This window comes from Vulpes vulpes, chromosome 12 (genome assembly GCF_048418805.1).
Source record: "Vulpes vulpes isolate BD-2025 chromosome 12, VulVul3, whole genome shotgun sequence".
Lineage (NCBI taxonomy): Eukaryota > Metazoa > Chordata > Mammalia > Carnivora > Canidae > Vulpes > Vulpes vulpes.
In genome coordinates, this window is record NC_132791.1 from 139677918 (window position 1) to 139684512 (window position 6595).

The 6595-nt window shown below is 40.1% G+C and overlaps 1 non-coding gene across 1 annotated transcript; it reads right to left on the reverse strand.

Moving 5' to 3' along the window:
• Positions 1-1552: 1552 nt before the first annotated feature.
• Positions 1553-1655, reverse strand: LOC112925022 (U6 spliceosomal RNA). Its single transcript, XR_003235999.2, has one exon. It is a non-coding gene; the product is annotated as a U6 spliceosomal RNA (small nuclear RNA).
• Positions 1656-6595: the final 4940 nt, after the last annotated feature.

Sequence of the window (6595 nt, forward strand, 5' to 3'; positions counted from 1 at the left end):
ATTTCTGGTGAATTGCATTCATCAGAGGGGATGAGAGCAAACAGAACATTGTCCTGGGATGCTGTTGAGGGGCATCTAAGCCTTGGTTGGGGGTCCTGTGGATCCTTTCATCCCTGCCATTCTGTGATTTGATGAAATTTCCATGCCGGGTAAACTTAAACAGAACCATGACCGCTTTTTTCCCTCCTTTTACATTTTTTTTCCTGGCCTGTTAACAAAGATTTAATGACCTACTAATGCTTGAGGCACTCTTGAAAAACCACTGTCGGATTAGCGCTTGGCTTTCAAAAAATTAATCTTTTTTTTTTTTTTTTTTTTTGGTTTGTTGCCTTTTCTCCCAAGTAAGATGCATGGCTGTGTTTCTCTCCCCACCTCTGCTTTGGGAACCAGGCCTGGGCGATTAAGGTTTGCCTGGTGTTGGGTCCCAACTGAAACATAACTCAGGTGAGGGTCGTATGCTTTGCACTTAGAATCAAGCCTTCTCCTCCAGCTCCCCAGCAGCTGTGCTCTCCTTTCAAGGCTCCTGCCTCCATTTTCATCCCAGGCAAAGCCCTGGGCATGCTGCAGCGAGCTGTGGCCTCCAAGATTTCCCTTCCTGTCTGCTTGGATGTTGAGAAAGGCCTCAATCATAACATCCAGGAGGGGAAAATTTAGAGGGAGTCTGTGGTTCTAATTTGCTACAACAAATTATTCCAAAATCCAGTCCTCTGTGTGGGCACATTTCAGTGGTTCCCAAATGGAAAAAAAAAAAAAAGAAAGAAAAAGAAAAGTGGAATTCTTATCTGGGTTTATGCAATGGTATGTGCCACATAACTTCCAGTTTTTGTAACTCCTGCAAAGACAGAAGCTGTAGCCTGGACTGTCTTCCCCTTCATCCCCAAGCATCTAAATCCTCTTCATCCTTAAACACTACTGAGGAGCTTCCCTCAATGCACTGGTCTGAGGCAATCTGACCTTTTGCAGATTTTCCACAGCATGTCGTGTACATGCCTGTTTCACATAAATTTCATCACTCATTGCTTTTTGTATCATTGTCTTCTCCACAAGATTGGTTAGCTCTCAATGACATGTTCATCGTTATATTTGTCCCAGGGTACTTGGTGTGATGCCTTTGAGTTGGCAGGTGGCGGGTTATTTGTGGAGGAAACAGATGAACAAATCCATAACTTGTTCACTCATCATATTCTTCTTCTTGTCCGAGGGAAGCAAACTGTGGAGCAGCTTCCCTCTACCCTTCCCAGAGCAGAAGAAAACTAAGAGAATAGATGAGTTAGGAACTTTGACATTTCTGAATCATTGTCACATAAGTGAATCTGGACGTGATGAATTTCATTGTTAGTCTTTATTCTAGAAAGTTTTATTTCCCCACTCCAAGGTGGGGGTTTCAAATCAAAATTGAGGGTTTGGAAAGGCCCAAAATTGATTCTCTGGATGTATATGATGATCTCCTAGAGAACCAAAACCATCTTGTTTATTTCACCCCTGATGCACTTGGTCTTGCCCCAGACAATTGTGGGTCTTCTGTAAATATTTAACAAATTTCTGAAATAACAAAAGAAGGTAAGAATTCATTTTAACGTATGTCATCCTTGGGCAGGGACCATGCCAATCTTTTCTGCATCATTTTGATTTTCGTATATGTGCTGCCGAAGCGTGTGCTGATTTTAGTGTCTATTTGACTTCATATAATGCCAGAATGTCAGGAACTAAAATTTTGCCTCTTACTCATTAGTATAGATTCAGCCTAGAGGTTTAAAGACATGAAACTAAAAAGCAGGCAAATGTTTTGGTTACTAGTAGGTTAGAATTATGACAGAGGCAGTAACAAAAAAAAAATAAATGTACTAACAAAATTGTGGTTGGTTCTGTGGCCTTATATAGACACAGCTACGTAGAATTGTTCTAGTGAATAATGAATGTGGGGTGATGGCCATCTACTGTTTAATGGTTTTCAAACTAATGTTTAAAGGGAAATGAGTGGTTTATACCAGAATCCAAATCATAGAGTTCTCAGCCAATAGTATATATGAGTGTTGATCTTGGATTAGTGATGGTAGTACATTAACAAGAAGGCTGAAAGATTATATTATCTTTGTGGGTTAAACAAATAGATTTACACAGCAAATCTTTTTTTGTGGAATAATAAGAGTAATATTATATATGGGTAGTGAGGAAGACATTCTATTTGGAGTCTAGAGACCTGGATCATTTTCTTGGCCCTGGAATGAACTAGTTCCCTCCTCCGGAAACATCTAGTTTTGTTTAGCTGTAGCACTTGCAACTTTATTATGGTTAATTGCATAAATATTTTTATTCCATTACCTTTTCAAGGTCAGAAGCTCTCTTGTTTATCTTTGAATCCCCAGTGATTGGCAGAGTGTCTGGCAGAGTGAGTGCCCAATACATATTCAGGGAATGAATTGAAATGAAGGGATCCGATAAGATCATCAATTTCTGCATCTAAGGGTCTGAGATTCTCAAGATCAGACAATTCAACACATGCAATTTAAACCATGTTCAAAGATTTTTCACAGGGAAACCACAGAGGGCTGTTGGTTCAATTTTTTCCCTCAAGGGGAAAGAGTGTAGCGATTCAATCTAGAAGCTTTAGAGATAACAATAAAAACCATCAGACAGAAATGCCTATTGGTTTCTGGTATGAGAAACATAACCTCAACCCAATGGTATCCAGGTCATCATTCTTCCCTCAGTACCATGGGCTCTGGTACCTCTTCCTGTAGGTTGCACACACCTTTCTGACTATTCTAGTTTCTTTCATATGTTAAGATTCTCCTTTTCACCTTGCACCATCCCAGTGTTTTTGGTTTTCTCTTAAACATCCTTAATGTCTCTTCTGCTTAAAAAAACCCACACAAAGAAACAGATGGCTTTTGGATCCCACATTTCTATCCATATCAGTAGTAGTTCTCCTTCTCCTTCTCCTTCTCCTTCTTCTTCTTCTTTCTTCTTCTTCTTCTTTCTTCTTCTTTCTTCTTCTTCTTCTTCTTCTTCTTCTTCTTTTCTTCTTCTTCTTCTTCTTCTTTTTCTTCTTTCTTCTTCTTCTTCTTCTTCTTCTTCTTCTTCTTCTTCTTCTTCTTCTTTTTCTTCTTTCTTCTTCTTCTTCTTCTTCTTCTTTTCTTCTTCTTCTTCTTCTTCTTCTTCTTCTTCTTCTTCTTCTTCTTTTTCTTCTTTCTTCTTCTTCTTCTTCTTCTTCTTCTTCTTCTTCTTCTTCTTCTTCGAAAGAGCACAAGTGCAGCCACACAAGGGGGTCGGGGTGGAGAAGTTCAGAGGCAGATAGATGATCTCAAGCAGATTCCATGCTCAGCACAGAACCCTACTCAGGGCTTGATCTCATGACCCTCAGAAAATGACCTGAGCCAAAATCAAGAGTCAGATGCTTAACCAACTGAACCACACAGGTGCCCCTCAGCCAGACTTCTTGAAAGAGTTGTTCATACTTACTGTCCCTATCTGCCTTCCATCCACCCTCTATGTTCTCTTCAATCGGCCATTTACCCTCCATCATATCAGTTATGGTAGCATTTGCTAAACCTATGATTGGCTTGTTGCTGAAATGAACAGAATTTTGATTGCTCTTTTTCAATATTCTTTTCAGGCTCATTCTTCTCAAAAATACACTCAAAATTTGGAATTTCTTAAAACTAAGAAATCTTACTTCGTAACTATCATCTCACTTCATACTCTCACTCTACTATTCCTAGCCCACATTTTCCATTGTTTCATAAAAAATGACTCTGCAACTTATACTTCCAGCCCACATTGCACATCCCTCATGCCGTTTTGGTTGTCTCAAAGGTATCAAGCCAAATGTGTGCCAAAACGACTCTCCCTGCCACTGAAAATGGTGATCCTCTTTCAATATTTTCTGGTTTGGGGAAGGGTCCTGACCATACATCCAGTTATCCAGTTATAAAATTTATACCCACTCGCTGCTATATTGAAGTCCTTCACCAAATCCTATTGATTTTTATCTCCCTAACATACACAATCTGCTATGTCTCTTCATCTCTACTGTCAACACTCTAGTCCAAGCTATTTTTTTTTAATTTTTATTTATTTATGATAGTCACAGAGAGAGAGAGAGGCAGAGACACAGGTGGAGGGAGAAGCAGGCTCCATGCACCGGGAGCCTGATGTGGGATTCGATCCCGGGTCTCCAGGATCACGCCCTGGGCCAAAGGCAGGCACCAAACCGCTGCGCCACCCAGGGATCCCTAGTCCAAGCTATTATTATTTGTTTCCTGGACTACTTACTGCCTTCAAAGTGGTCATCCCATCTTCTCTTGCCTTCTTCCAACCCAGTCTCCAAAGCGTGAGCAGATGGATCTTATTAAAACTACCATCTGCTTAAATTATTCATCTTACTTACGATCACTTCAGTGGCTTCCTCCTGCTCTTAAAATGAAGAATAAAATGCTTAACAAGCGTTCATAACTGTGCATGGTCCAGCACCTACTTGGCTGTCCACTTCATCTCCCACCATTTGTTCTCCTTGTGGTTTATATGCTTGACACTTGATGTTCTGTTTTGTCTGGTATATCTGTTCTTCTGCCTCCAATCACAGCACTTTATGATGACATGCTGGCAATTGTTTGGAAACTGCCTCTCTGTGAAAACAAAAAAGTCCCCCACACACCAAAAAACAAGAACAAAAACATGATCCCTGATTCTTATAGCATTTGCCAATGTCTGCGGTGTAAATATTCCCAACATGACATCAACTGGTTTGCAAAATTCATGAAAATTCAGTAATCTGCTCTCATGAGCCACTATGAGTTGGGTTCTACTCAACTGCATCTGTTTCCTCTGACTGGATTCTCTACTCTTGTTGCTGTAACAATGTCTTCTAATTTGGAGAGCTCAACTCAATCATTACTTCCTCAGGGAAGCTTTTCTTATTCTTCCCAACTAGGTTCAATCCTCCTACCAGATGTTCTCTGAGCTCATGCAGTACCTCTTTATGGCACTTATCACATTGTACATTTACATTTATTTGATTAATGTCTGTCTCCATGAAAAGACTTTTAAGCTTCATGAGTAAGAAGCACAGGTCTGCTTTTGATCAACATTGAATCCCCAGGGCTCAGCACAGTATATGGCATAGAATAAACACACAGTGAATATCTGTTGGATGACCGGTCAAAATGGAGTTTTACTGATGTCCATTTATGCATGCATCTGGAACAGAAATTTTGGAAGCAATGCCACAAATGTACTCACAATGCACTCAGATATGATGTCTTACAAATCTATATCTATAATTGATTCTTCTCAAGAACACAAATAAGTTTGGAAGAAGGGGAAAATCACACCTGGGTTGAATCCAGTTTCTTGAGTTTTGTTGATAAATTATCCTTAGTTCATTGCTTATTCTCCAGATAAATTATAATTCCTCTGATTTCTGTTTCCTCCCCTTCCTCCTCCCCAAAATAGAAAATCTGGGTTCAATGGGAAACAGGCATGACTGATGGGACCTCTTGACAGTAGAGATGAGCCCTGGCATCAAGCTGCCCTTTGAAAGTCCATTCTTACCTGTCTTTGTGCCACTCAGCTCTATCAACTTCCCATGGTTCCTGTAGAGGGTGGCATAAAATATGAAACTTCTGTGGCTCCCAGGTCTCTTCTTAATTCATTTCCAGATTTTGCCCTACCTCAGACTGGAATGACCTTGGTGTCCCTTGAACACATTTTATTTTTGTTTTTTAAAGATTTTATTTATTTATGAGAGACAGAGAGAGAGAGAGAGAGAGAGAGAGAGAAAGGCAGAGACACAGGCAGAGGGAGAAGCAGGCTCCATGCAGGGAGCCTGACGTGGGACTTGACCATTTCTCTATGCTTTTCCCATGACATTTCTTCACTTGTAGTGTTTCTTCCCAAATCTTATTCCAAATCCTTATTCTTCACTACCTGAAGCTTTCCTTCTGTGGTTGAGCCCAAGGGGACCAAATTCACAGAAATGTGGCCAGCTTTGGTAATAATTTAACACTGAAGTCTGTGAAGATTGAATTTACAGATGTGCCTCTAGTTGGGTGACCTGGGGCAGGTGACACCTCTCTAGTTTAAGATTCCCTTGTCCAGACTGTGTGTGAATAGAAGAGTAAGGTGGGAAACCAGATGCTTGTGTGACTTCTAAGAGTCTTCTTAAGACTATGTATTTAAGATATATTTTGTAACTTGTAACCCAAAGATAATGCACTTTTTAAAGCACTGAAATAGTGTACATTTACAAATAGATTTCACATAAACATCTAAATTTCTGGGTTCTTTAAAAACAAATTTGGCAATACTTGGATGGTGTCTCCACAGGGCAACAATAGGTTAGAGTGAATGGCTATCCCGTTAGACAAGACCTTTGATTTCCAGTGCCCCACATTCCTACTGCACTTTTGTTAAGCTGCTTGGCACCTGTAGACACCGAGTCCCTGGCTCTGGCTCTAGATACTTCCTTACACCACTTTTTATACTAAACTATGATTCTTGTATTGTTGGTTAATGATTTATGAATGAATGTCTTGTTTCCCCAGGCACCCTATAATTGCTTTGAGGCCAAGACTATATCTCATAATAATGGTAG